The following is a 14,341-nucleotide window of genomic DNA, read 5'->3' on the forward strand; positions in this document are numbered from 1 at the left end:
TCTAAGTAAAGTAGGTAGGTAGGTAGGTAGGTAGGTAGGCAGGTAGGTCGCTAGGTAGTTGGGTTAAGTAGGTAGTTGGGGTGGGTATTTAAGTAGGTAGGTAGGTAGGTAGGCTGCTTATTGGGGGTATTAGGGGTTCAGTGTCTTACCCAAGGACACTTCAACATGTAACACGGATGAGCCGGGATTCGAACTGGGATCCCTCGATCCCAAGACGAGCGCTCTACCTCCTGAGCTACTGCCGCCCCCAACAAAAATTTTCAGGCACTGAAAATGTTTTATCAAATAACTACAGTTCAAACATGAACAGTATCAAATGTAAATAATTCTATTACAACTCTTTCAAAATAAAAGTTGTGTTAAAACAAATAAAATACTTTCTACTGCACAATATTTCGATATAATAATATATAAGAAGCCATTTTAGCTCCGTTGCCATGGTGACAACGGACCTTAAGGTTTTAGTTCAGGAACAGTAACATGTTTACATTTTTGGTTGCAGCTTGTTAATCTTTGTCAGGTGAGCCTTCTAAATGTGTTAATGTAAACGAGTGGTGTTGCCACAGTAGCGATATAAGAATTTGTAATGACAACTTAGTAATAAATACAACTCTGCAAACTAGCACTCTTAGCATTAAGCTAACAAAACAAACCTATGTATTTTGATGAAATTTGCGACAGTCGTCATTGTTTCGTGGTTACATAACATAACATCGCCAGCGGCAGCCTTTCCAGCGGCTCCTTGTTATTTCGCTCTTTTTGTGATTTATCGTTTGAGCTAAGGCTAAGCGGTTAGCGGCGTTATAAGCCTTCGCTACCTAGAGCAGGTGTCTCAAACTCGCGGCTTGCAGGAGGACAGTTTGGGTTTGAAACTCAGAATCACTAAATCCAAAGAAATTTTCCTGCTCAGTGTTGGGGTAAAAGTTGCGCCGCTTCCTCCTTCCACCACTTTCACGTCATTTATGTTTGTGGTTACAAGCTTTCTTTCTGCCTTTCGGCCAAATCTTTTACTATTTGCAGCTTGTAATCTGCCAGATTTGATTTTCTTTTCGGTGCTATTTTGTTCCTGTTCCTTTTTGTTGCACTTTGGCGCTCAACTGTTTATTTAGGCCGGGGGTGTCAAACTCATTTTAACTCTGGGGCCACAAAGTAGAACAAACATTCTCTCGGGAGCCGGACTAGTAGATAAGAGTGAAAGAAAAAGGGAGAGAAAGAAATAAAAGAAAGAGAGGGATCGAAAAAAGGAGAGGGTGGGAAAAAGAAAGAGGAAAAGGAGAAAGAGAGGGAACATGAGAAACAAAAGAGATAAAGAGAGAGATAGCGAGAGAGGGGGAAAAAGAGAAACAAATCCAAAGAGACACAGAAAGTGAGAAATACAGAAGGAGGGAAAGAGAGTGAAAGAAAGAGTGAGAAAGAGAGTGAAAGAGAGAACGTGAGAAACAAAAGAGATAAGTAGAGAGATAGTGAGAGAGGGGAAAAAAGAAAGACATCCAAAGAGAAATAGAAAACGAGAAATAAAGAAGGAGAGAAAGAGAGAGGGGGGGGAGAGTGAAAGAAAGAGTGAGAAAGAAAGAGTGAAAGAGAAAGAGAGAGAGAAAAATACAAGTACAGCGTTTGTTCGAGGCACCTGGCTTTGGCAACATCAAGTGGACATATTTCAACCTGCAGCTCGTTTTTCTCTTGCGCTTCCTTCAGCGTTGTCTTGCAGGCCGAATTCAATCCCTTAGCGGGCCTAATCCGGCCCGCAGGCCGCCTTTTTGACACCCCTGATTTACGTGCTGAAGTACCCACGCCCGGAGCTACGCTTCGTGTTTACTTTAGCTTCGGGTGTTTTTCGGGCTCGGTTATCAAATCCAGGTTATCCGTCGGGATCGGGCGGGTTTGGGTTTGTATACACGCGACTCAGGTAGGGTCGGGCTTAACTATTTAGGCCCGATCTCACCTCTATGCAATAGTGACAACATACTCAGTGACACATTTTAATAATCTAACAATGGTTATGCTAGCGAAGCAATTTGCAGCTCTTTATGCTATTTAGCATCGTTAGCATCAAGGCTAGAACGATAGATTTGTTTGTTTACATACACAAAAAAGAATTCTCCTTGTTTTGTTTTATAATAAACATCAACCTCAGGCTTCTCGAAAAACGATTAACGTCCTAAAAGTTCATCCTGGTTTTCTTGCCTATGCTAGCTAAACTAGCGACTTTGAGCATGATAACTTCTCTGAATTTGTGTCAGGGCCAGAACGGAAACAGGACCCAATTGCGTTGGTTTTACTCCGTTTTTATTAAGAAAGAGAGCAGCGCTTGCATCCACGGTCCGATGATCGTCGGTAACCGGTAGCAGATAGCAGGAATGTGGAAGTGGCACATCCGTGTCGAGCGAGGGTAGTCGTTGGCGGCGAGAAAAACAGGTCGATGGCCAGGACGAGGGAGCAAAACAAAAACCGGTCCGGAAAAGAGGTCGGCAATTGGTATCGGGCAGGAAAGAGGGCAAAAACAGGTCGATGGCCGGGACGGGGGAGCAAAAGCAGAAAGTGGTCCGGAAAAGAGGTCGGCAACAGGTATCAGGCAGGAAACAGGGCAAAAACAGGTCGATGGCCGGGACGGAGGAGCAAAAGAAGAAACCGGTCCGGAAAAAGTGGTCGGCAACAGGGATCAGGCAGGAAACAGGGCAAAAACAGGTCGATGGCCGGGACGGAGGAACAAAAGCAGAAACTAGTCCAGAAAAGGTTGGCAACAGGTATCAGGCAGGAAACAGGGCAAAAACAGGTCGATGGCCGGGACGGAGGAGCAAAAGCAGAAAGTGGTCGGGAAAAGAGGTCTGCAACAGGTAACAGGCTGGAAACAGGGCAAAACAGGTCGATGGCCGGGACAGAGGGGCAAAAGCAGAAACGAGTCCAAAAAAGGTCGGCAACAGGTATCAGGCAGGAAACAGGGAAAAAAACAGGTCGATGGCCGGGACGGAGGAGCAAAAGCAGAAACGAGTCCAGAAAAGAGGTCGGCAACAGATATCAGGCAGGAAAGAGGGCAAAACAGGTCGATGGCCAGGACACAGAAACAGGTCCAGAAAAGAGGTCGGAAACAGGTATCAGGCAGGAAAGAGGGCAAAACAGGTCGATGGCTGGGACGGAGGAGCAAAAGCAGAAAGTGGTCCGGAAAAGAGGTCGGCAACAGGTATCAGGCAGGAAAGAGGGCAAAACAGGTTGATGGCTGGGACGGAGGAGCAAAAGCAGAAAGTGGTCCGGAAAAGAGGTCGGCAACAGGTATCAGGCAGGAAAGAGGGCAAAACAGGTTGATGGCTGGGACGGAGGAGCAAAAGCAGAAAGTGGTCCGGAAAAGAGGTCGGCAACAGGTATCAGGCAGGAAAGAGGGCAAAACAGGTTGATGGCCGGGACGGAGGAGCAAAAGCAGAAATGGGTCCAGAAAAAGGGTAGGCAACATGTATCAGGCAGGAGAAAACAGGATAGTGTCAGAGAGTACAAATGCTTGCCTAGCTGAGAGCATAGGTTTGCAGACGGTCTGACGGGTTCCTTTTGGAAGACGGGAGTTTTAAAAGAGTTCAACAGCAAATCAGGTCCTGTGGCTGTTGGCGCCAACGGGGCGGCTGCAGGTGCCCTGAATAAGTAATCATGAAAGTGTAAGGACCAGAACGAAAACAGGACCCAATTGCATAAAGTTTACAACAAGTTTTTATTAAAAGAAAGAAAAAGGGCTGCGCCCATGATCCAGTGTTCGCTGGACGCGGGAAGCAAGTCGCTCTCGGACTTGGACTGTGATCCGAACACGGAAGTTGATCTTCCGTAACGATCGATGGCGGTGTCAAGGACGGAAAAACGGGTTGGTAGCCGGGGCTGGGAGAGCAAAGCGTGGTCGGGGTCGGAAACGAGTTATAAGCCAGGACGGGAAAGTAGACGTAGTCTGGATCAAAAATGAATCGTAAGCCGGGACGGGAGAGCAGATGTGGTCGGGGACAAAACAGGTCGTAGCCGGAGACAAACGGGAGCAAAAACAGGACGGACGGGAGTCAGGGTCCCGTTTTTGTAATCATGACAATTTCTTCCGTGCTGTCCTTCACATTTTACATGATGCTAAAATAGCAAACCTCGTCAAAATAAAAACCTCAGCCCATCAACACCGGGAAGAATGTTTTTATTTTGAAATGTGTTTCGCATTTTAAGTTACGATGGTATCACGGAACATGTCGACGGGCGTCTCGGGTGAACCGGGGACGGAGTCATTTCGGCTTTAATGGAAACGCGACCGAGTGATATTTCCACAGACGGTCGCCGTGAAGGGAAAGTTAAGGGGATGAAAGAATAACAAACTCATGCGTGATGCCAAAGTTGCCGTTTGTTCGGCTTTATTGGTTACTCCGCAGATACTTACGCTTAAGCCCCGAATGATTCGTTTGCTGGGAAAATGTGACAAGTGGGTTTTTTTATAAAATGAAGGTGTCATTTCCAGACAGGGTTGGGTAGGGTTACTTTAACTGGATTACTTTCAATGACTTTTGGATTACTCCGATAGCAAACATGCTAATAAAAGACAAAATAAACTAAATATGAATAAAATATGACTCACAACACGTGGTAAGCTTTCTCTCCTGGCTTTGATCTCTTTGATCTCCGGCAAAACCAGGGTTGGGTAGGGTTACTTGAACTGGATTACTTTCAATGACTTTTGGATTACTCCGATAGCAAACATGCTAATAAAAGACAAAATAAACTAAATATGAATAAAATATGACTCACAACACGTGGTAAGCTTTCTCTCCTGGCTTTGATCTCTTTGATCTCCGGCAAAACCAGGGTTGGGTAGGGTTACTTGAACTGGATTACTTTCAATGACTTTTGGATTACTCCGATAGCAAATATGCTAATAAAAGACAAAAGAAACTAAATAGGAATCAAATGATGACTCACAACACGTGGTAAGCTTTCTCTCCTGCCTTTGATCTCTTTGATCTCCGGCAAAACCAGGGTTTTGTAGGGTTACTTGAACTGGATTACTTTCAATGACTTTTGGATGACTCCAATAGCAAATATGCTAATAAAAGACAAAAGAAACTAAATAGGAATAAAACGATGACTCACAACACGTGGTAAGCTTTCTCTCCTGGCTTTGATCTCTTTGATCTCCGGCAAAACTAGGGTTGGGTAGGGTTACCTTAACTTGATTACTTTCAATTACTTTTGGATTACTCCGATAGCAAACATGCTAATAAAAGACCAAAGAAACTAAATATGAATAAAATGATAACTCACAACACGTGGTAAGCTTTCTCTCCTGGCTTTGATCTCTTTGATCTCTTACTCTTTCTCTCTTACTCCCCAAGCCTGCACAAAATGGAGTCATTTTATTCCTATTTAGTTTCTTTTGTCTTTTATTAGCACATTTGCTATTGGAGTAATCCAAAAGTAATTGAAAGTAATCCAATTGAAGTAACCCTACCCAACCCTGGTTATAGAAATGACATAAGAAGTAAGAAGTTGTGTTTTATTATTTAGAATGAAACAAAGAATTACTTTGTGATTACATTTATCTTATTTAGATTGCTTTGTTTTGTCTTGTTTTGTCTTAGCTAGTCAGGTCTGCTCCGGACTCTTGTTGTCCGGTCTTTTCTGATCCTGTCTTGTCCTGTGTTTGGTCTGGGTTTTTTTTTGTCTGGTCTCGTCTGCTTCTGTGCTGTCCGTTTTTGACCTTTTCTTGTTTGGTTTTGTCTTGTTCTTTACAGTTTTGTCTAGTCCTTTTTTTGTCCATTTCTTGTCCTTATCATTTTTTGGTCTGGTGAAGTTTGGTCTCTTCTGGTCTAGTCCGTTGTTGTCTTTTTCTTACTTGTCTTGTTTTGCTCTGTCTTGTCTGGTCTGGTCCCATGTTTCCTGTTCTTGTCTTTTCTCGTTTGGTCTGTTCTTGTTTTAGCTGGTTTTGGTTTGTCTGTGTCTAGTCTTTGTCTTGTTTGGTCTGGTCTTGTTTTGGTTTGGTTTGCCCTGTGTAGCCCGTTCTTGTCCTTGTCTTGTTTTGGTCATATCTTATTTGTTCTGGTCTTTTCTGGTCCTTTCCTTTCTTGTCTTGTCTCATGCAGTCTGGTGTTGTCTGGGCTGGCCTAGTCCTTGTATTGCCCTTGTCTTGATTGGCCTGGCCATATTCGGTCTGGTTTTGGTTTGTCTGTGTCTTGTCTTTGTCTTGTTTAGTCTGGTCTTGTTTTGGTTTGGTTTGCCGTGTGTGGCCGGTTCTTGTCATGTGTTGTCTGTTCTTGTCCTCCGTTGCCTGTTCTTGTCTTGTTTGGTCGTATCTTATTTGTTCTGGTCTTTTCTGGCTTTTTCCTTTCTTGTCGTGTCTCATGCAGTCTGGTGTTGTTTGGGCTGGCCTAGTCAAGTCAAGTCAAGTCATTTTTATTTGTGACGCCCTAAATCACGAAGAGTCTCAAAGGGCTTCACAGATTGTTACACTATATTACACAAACTATTTTCAACCGACAAGAGGAGTAGGTTATTCGTATGCAATGGAGTAGAAGTGAGTTTTAAGTTTAGATTGAAACATTTCCACTGAGGTTGCAGATCGAATCTCAGGGGGAAGAGCATTCCACAGCACCGGTGCCCGGATGGAGAACGCTCTCGAACCAGCAGAAGACTTCTTTGCTCTCGGGATCATCAGAAGACCAGCACTCTCAGATCGTAGGCTTCGGACCGGGACATAGTGGCAGATCAGATCTGAAAGATAAGAGGGAGCAAGTCCATGTATGATTTTGTACAATACTAAGAGAACTTTGAAGTCACATCTTTGGCTAACTGGGAGCCAATGCAGGTTAGCCATAATCGGTGTTATGTGATCGTACTTTTTTGTCCTAGTTAAAAGCCTCGCTGCGGCATTTTGTACTAGCTGAAGAGACTTGATTCTGGACTTCGGGAGACCGGAGAGTAGTGCATTGCAGTAATCGAGACGGGAGGTAACAAATGCATGAATTATTGTTTCCGCATCAGACTGAGACAGTATTGAACGGATTTTAGCAATGTTGCGAAGATGGAAGAAGGCAGTTCTAGTAATTTGCTTTACATGCATCTCAAAGGATAGATCAGGGTCAAATATGACACCTAAATTTTTAACTGAGTCACTCTGTGTGATGTGACATTTGTCAATGTTCACAGCAGTTTTTGCGAATAAGTCCCGGCATTTAGAAGGACCAATGACTAACATTTCGGTCTTTTCAGAGTTAAGACGCAAGAAATTGAGTGACATCCACTCTTTTATCTCAGTGAGACAGGCCTCCAAATTTCCACAGTTTAGTGTGGAAGATTCCTCCAACGGAAGATATAGTTGAGTGTCGTCTGCGTAGCAGTGGAAGCTGATATTGTACTTGCGAATAATATCACCTAATGGAAGCATGTAAATGTTGAAAAGTAGGGGGCCAAGCACTGAACCCTGCGGAACACCGCAGGTAACATTAAAGGGCTCAGATGTCGTTTCACCATATTTAACACAGTGCGCCCTATCTGAGAGGTAAGATTTGAACCACGAGAGGACGGCTCCTGAGAGACCAATCCATTTTTCCAACCGTTCTAGTAGGATATTGTGGCGCACTGTGTCAAAAGCAGCACTAAGATCCAGCAGCAGCAAAAGTGATGAAGCGCCAGAATCCATTGACATTAGGAGATCATTTGTTACCTTGATCAGAGCTGTCTCAGTAGAGTGGTTAGCCCTGAATCCTGATTGCATGGATTCAAAAAGGTTATTCTCCGATATGAAAGCATTCAGCTGCTGTGCCACTACTCTTTCGAGTACTTTAGAGAGGAAAGGTAGGTTTGACACAGGTCTGTAATTACTTAATATTTCTGGATCAAGGTTGGGTCGTTTCAGTGTGGGTTTAATAACGGCGGACTTAAAAGCTGCTGGAACTACACCTGAGGAGAGTGATGTATTTATAATATTTAGAACTGAAGGCCCAAGGACGCTAAAAATACTTTTAATAAGTGAACCTGGGAGAGGGTCGAACTGGCAAGTTGTCGGTTTGGCCGCATTCACCACTTGTTTGAGATCATCAAGTGACAGTTCACTAAAACCGGCCATTTTCCCAGGGCAGCCACCCTGTCGTGCATCTGTAAATTTCAGTCCTTTAATACGTGTGGTACTAACAATATCTTTTGCAATTTCTTCCTGTATGCATTGAATCTTCTTAGTGAAGAAGACCATTAAGTCCTGAGCAGAGTGTGTCGAACTGTCTGCGATAGCCTGTTGCCTTGTAAGCGATGCTACAGTGTCAAAAAGGGCTTTGGGGTTGTTCTTTTGAGACGCAATCACCTTCGAAAGGTAGGCCAATTTTGCAGAGGCAAGGGCCGCTTTATACTTTAACAAGCTGTCACACCAGGTTTGATGGAAAACCTCAAGCTTGGTAGCGCGCCATTTTCTCTCCCATTTCCTGCATTCTTTTTTAAGGGCTCTAGTATCATCAGTAAACCAAGGTGTGCGTCTTTTAGGACGTGATTTTAGTTTTATGGGCGCTATTGAATCCAGCACACTAGTCAGGGTGGTATTGAACTCATTCATGAGTGAGTCAATCGAGCCATTGTATTTAGGAAAGGACGCAACTGCTCCAGGAAGGAGTTCAAAGAGCTCAGAAACTGTGCCAGTGCTTATATTGCGTCCGCTAAATCCCTCAGCTTTATTAAGTCTACATTTAGTTAGCACCTCAAATGTCACTAAATAATGATCAGAGATAACAGTAGTACACGGTAGAACCATAATGTTTGAGGTTAAAACTCCTCGAGTCAGAATCAAGTCTAGCGTGTTCCCATTTTTATGGGTTGGCAAGTCAACCAGTTGAGTAAAACCAAGTGCATCAATTAGAGAACTAAACGCAATAGTAAGTGAACTGTGTGGGGAGTTCATATGAATGTTAAAGTCTCCCATAATTATAATTTTGTCTGCATAGGTTACTAGTTCAGACAAAAGTTCAGCAAATTCGTCTAAGAAAGTTGTGTATGGCCCAGGTGCACGATAGATAGTTATTACATCAATTGACAATTGAGGGGACCGCATCACAAGAGCCTCAAACGTTTTGTAATTATTAGAGGTACGTGTATTAAATTTGAGCGATTTTTCAGAGATTAGCGCAACACCACCACCTCTTTTCAGCGTGCGTGCTATATGACTACTCTCGTAGTCTGGGGGAGAGGCATAATTTAGCGCTAAGTGCTCATCCGGGCGTAACCACGTTTCACAAAGACCCATACAGTTAAGTTTATAATCACGAATAATGTTATCAACAAGTAAAGCTTTTGGAGCAAGCGATCTAATATTTAACAGACCAAATTTCAGCTTTGCTGAATCATTTGACTTAGCTGAACTCTTTGTAGTCTTTGTCGAGATCTTCAAAAGCTCCCGGCGTTGTGGCCGTTCGTGAGCGCTGAGTTTAAAGCGTCGGTTGTCCGGCGAGGAATGAATGGTGGAATTAGTTACATCCTCGCGTCCATCCTCGCGTCCATCTTGCTGCTTGGACTTCACACGCTTCACACATCTACCTGCACGGCAACCACGCTTCTGTTTCCTTTCTTTACGGGGCCGCCGCCGTCGTTTATTAAGAGGAATAGCTGTCCACAAGGATGCCGGGTCTCTTTGAAGTTCGCTCGGTATATCATGGGCGGTATAAAAAGTGCCCGAAAAATCGAAATTTAGACGCCCTTGTCTTGATTGGTTTGGCCGTATTTGGTCTGGTTTTGGTTTGTCTGTTATGGTCCTTGTCTGGTTCCTGTCTTTTCTGGTCCTTGGCATGTCTTGTTTTGATTTGTATTGTCTAGTCTGCTCCTGTGATGACTGCTCTTGTCTTGTTTGTTCTGTTTGGTGTAATTTTGGTTTGTCTGGTCATGTCTCGTCTTTTAGTGTCCTTATATTATCTTGTCTTGTTTTGGATTGCCTCGTTTGGTCTGGTCCTTATCTTTTTGGGTCTGGTCTTGTTTGGACCGGTCTTGGTTGCTCTTAAATTTCAAATACATAACAAAATTTGACAAATGTCGACAAATGTTTTGCGCTGGTTACATTTAAAATGATCGGGTTTTGAGCTTTTTGGTTTTATGGTGTTCCACAGGGATCCGTTTTGGGGCTCTGGTGTTTGGTATTTGTACTTATTGACCCATGTTTTAATCTCACAAAATCCCAGTATGTGTTTCCAGAGCCATATAGACGAGAATCAGATCTCTGAGTGCATTGAGACGCCCAGGACCAGGACTGACCCTCTTTTTGATATGATGCTAATAACCTTATCCTAACCTCTGGTTTTATAATACGGTTTTTTAGTCTCCTTTTAATATGACTGTCATATTTCAAAAAGTAAACAGCTATCACCCCCCTCCTGCCTCCAGGCGGTCTTCTTCCCAGCCTTCAGCAAAACCACAAGACTGTCCAAACCTCAAGAGACGGACAGATCGGTCGCGTCGGGCTTTATTACGGGCAGCCGTTGCGGTTTTCGAGAAAATCCCATCACGATCCGTCCTCCGGTGGCCACACAGGCACTGGATTTCGATAAGGCCTCGGAACAGCCTTAAAACCGCTTCGTTCATTGGTTAAATCGACCTGAGAATCCGACTGAGAATCTTCAGACCCGTGAATTTACACTGGTGACCAGGGGTCTCGCACAACCCCAAAAAGCCGGCGTCGTTTGCCAGGTTTTCAATGTAAATCTCTTGAATTTCTGTCTCAAGGTAATTAGTTTGTTTTTATATTACTAAATATAAAAACAATGTTTCTCATACACACACACACATAAAGTAACGTTTCAATAATCAGTCTAATTGCATCTCTTGTACGCTTATCGATCTACTCTAGTCATGTTCTTGTGTGTACTGATTTCTCTGATGCAAAATAAACCACTCCCTCTCTCTGTTTGGACTTCACCCAGGAAGGACGTAAGTTCTTGTCTGCCACCATCATGTAGAATTAAACTATATTCATGTATTTTATCTGTGCAAATATAGCCACTAATTAATAATGTTCCCCCCCCGGACCTTTTGCGCCCGTGGCACGCCGTCATACACCCACACGACGATCCGGACTTTATGAAGCCATCCATCATTTCGACAAAGTGCAGGGAAAGAGAAAAAAAACAACTCTCTGTCTCTTCCTTTCCCACGAAACCTAAACCAGTTTTCTTTGTGGGCAGCGAGGAGTTCCAAGTGCCCCGGCCAACAGCGTGCGGGCGAACCGCTGTAAAAATTTCGAGGATCCGCCACTTCGACTCAAAAGAAAAAACCTCGGCTTGCGTAAACCTCGTTAGCGCTGTCTAGAAGGGAGGAGGTGGGCAACTATTTGGAGTAGGGGGCCGCATCGGGGGCTTAGAAGCCTATCCTGGAGACTTATTCAATAAATATACAGTGGAACCTGGGTTTTCGAACGCCTCTCAGTTCGAAGAAATCGGTGTTCGACCAAAAATTTCGAGAAATTCTTACCGTATTTTCCGCACTATAGGGCGCACCGGGTTATAGGGCGCACCCCCAAAAATAGTTTTTGGTCCTATATCTTCCATACAGAAGGTGCACCGGGTTATAAGGCGCTACAATGGGAACGTGGACAAAACAGTCAGATGGTTCAGTCCAACGGATTACCCCCTTAACATTCCCAAAGCTTGCAAAGACGCAAAATACGTGTCGAGAACACGTGCGGATGCGGTGTCCGTACGATGTCACTCAAATGCATCGTTCCATCGTTCGGAAGGTTAAAGTCTTGGGATTCAAGAAATGCCGACCATTCCTTAGTTTCTATTTTCATTTTCGCTCGCAACTTTACTGTGCATATGACACTAAACACTTGGAATTGAGTTGAATTTAAAAATAGACACTCCGTTCCATCCATTATCTGCACCGCTTATCACAGAAACATTGAGTTCAGTCTGAAACAAGATACTGGGAAAATATATAGTCGGAGTAGCTCACGGAAGTCGTTGTGTTCAATAATAATGTGCAGCCATGGTCCTCTTATATCCGTGAGTTTAGTAAATCCAGGAGAATAAAATATTTACAAATACAGAATAGTAAAAAAATGCTTTCTGTATGCCGTCAAACCACGTGCTATACGCATTCATCTTTTTTGGCCAATCACAGGCTTTGTTTTGCCGTTTCAGCCAATGCCAGCCTGTAAATGATAAAAAGGATCCGCCCCTTGACCTCCGAATAACTTTAGCCAATAGTGATCGAGTCAACTGAAGATTGACACATTGGTTAGCCAATGAAACGCCGGTAAATAAATCCCAGCATACACCGCGGACGACTTCGCCTTCGGGGGAAAATCGAGTCGGCGGCTGCTTGCCTTAGTTGCAAGACTTTGCGACTTAATATTGATCCATATATAAGGCGCACTGTATTATAAGCCGCATGGTCAGCTTTTGAAAAAAATGAAGACTTTTAGGTGCGCCTTACAGTGCGGAAAATACGGTACTTCGCTTTTCGGTCAAAAATTCGGAGTTCGAACGCCGGTAAAGTGTGAATGCGTACGCTAGGGTGCGATGTTGAGCGGCGTACGAGTGTAGATGGTGTAGATGGCCCCCACCCCTCGTGACCAACTGTTATCACCTGCGCACTTGCCTCTTTTTGCTTTCACTTTTGATATCGGTGAACGGAGTGTTTTAGCCCCTAACTATGCCTCCAAAGAAGGTCGGTGCAAGCAGGACAGGTGAAAAAAGACAAGTTGTTTGTCCAACTATTGCCTTTAAAAAAGACATAATAGCTAAATATGAAAGAGGTTTCCGATCTTGCTAAGGGAATACAGCATGCGCCTTCTGCTGACCACCACAAAGGTAAGAAATCCTATTCATAATTCTTTTCTTTATCTTTTTTTTTTTTTTTTTTTTTTTTTTTTACACGTTCGTGTCAGCGTAGGCAGCACGGCGGCGCAGTGGTTAGCGCATGTGCGGCACAGTTCATGTCTTGGGAACCTCCTCCGTGGGTTCAAATCCAGCTCCGGACTTCCTGTGCGAAGTTTGTATGTTCTCCCCGTGCTTGCGTGGGTTTCCTCCGGGCACTCCGGTTTCCTCCCACATTCCGAAAAACATGCATTTCAGGTGAATTGGCCGGTCCAAATTGTCCCTAGGTGTGAATGAGCGAGTGAGTTGTCTGTCCCCGTGTGTCCTGCGATTGGCTGGCAACCAGTTCAGCGTGTCCCCTGCCCACTGCCCGATGATTGCTGGGATGGGCTCCAGCACCCCCGCGACCCTACTGAGGATAAGCGGTGTAGCTAATGAGATGAGATGAGGCGTTAGCGTAATCTTTCGTACAGAAGATTACGATAACGCGAGCGTACGATTAGCCTGGGTTAGCTTTATGATTCGAAGTAAACATTCAGGGTGTTGGAACGGATTAAAACGATTTACATTATTTTTAATGGGAAAATCGATTTCGGTGATTGAACAAATCGGTTCTCAAACAGGGTTCTGGAACGGATTATGATCGAGAACCGAGGTTCCACTGTACAGTACATGTAGATCTACACGGTATATTTCTTTATATTTGTTTTTAGCAAAATGAGTTTCACATTTAGAGCAAACTCATCTATTAGGTCCCTGATTTTAAGGAATAAATTTGATATTTACCGTAAATTCCGGACTATAGAGCGCACCTGATTATAAGCCGCACCCGCCACATTTTAAGAGGAGAACCGATTTTGTACTTACACAAGCCGCACCTGTATACAAGCCGCATGCGCCCACTTAAAAAAAATGTAACACAAACACAAAATTAACCCAAACCCGACTTTAAGTCCCGCGACTGAATTTTTGGTCTGAACAATTTTATTGACACTATTAACAGCAAATAAACGATGTGCGATTGAAACTGAATGTCCTTCATAAAAGTACACAGTCCAAAAATCACAGCCGGCAAAATGAACGGAAAATGATATCGGTACTTAAGGTTTGATGCAGACCTGCAGAGTCCGGGTCCCGTTGAAAGTAATCCAAGGAAAAAAGTGTATATTTCCAAAGGTAAGGGTGGGAAAAATATATATCCACTATTGTCCGCCGCGTCCACAAACACTCACCTTTACCGGTCACCCCGCGTTTGTTTCGCTCCTTCTTTTTTATTCGCCCGTGCAAAACATATCAGAATAAGTGTCTGAAATAAATACATGACAAAATATACAGTTGCAAATACATATTATACATGGTTACGCATATTTACAAAGAAAGACGGTACACGAAGAGAGTTTTCAAAGCTTTAATAATAATATAACTTTCATCCCAAACGGTGCCTGTTGTCAGGATAACGGACCAGAACAGAGGCAGGAGGCAGGAAAGGAGAACTCATTTGCGTTAACGATCCGCTACTTTTATTTAGCAAAATAAAAGTCGTCCAACACTCA

This window comes from Urocampus carinirostris, chromosome 12 (genome assembly GCF_059441175.1).
Source record: "Urocampus carinirostris isolate Australia breed hairy pipefish chromosome 12, RoL_Ucar_1.0, whole genome shotgun sequence".
Classification (NCBI taxonomy): Eukaryota; Metazoa; Chordata; class Actinopteri; order Syngnathiformes; family Syngnathidae; genus Urocampus; species Urocampus carinirostris.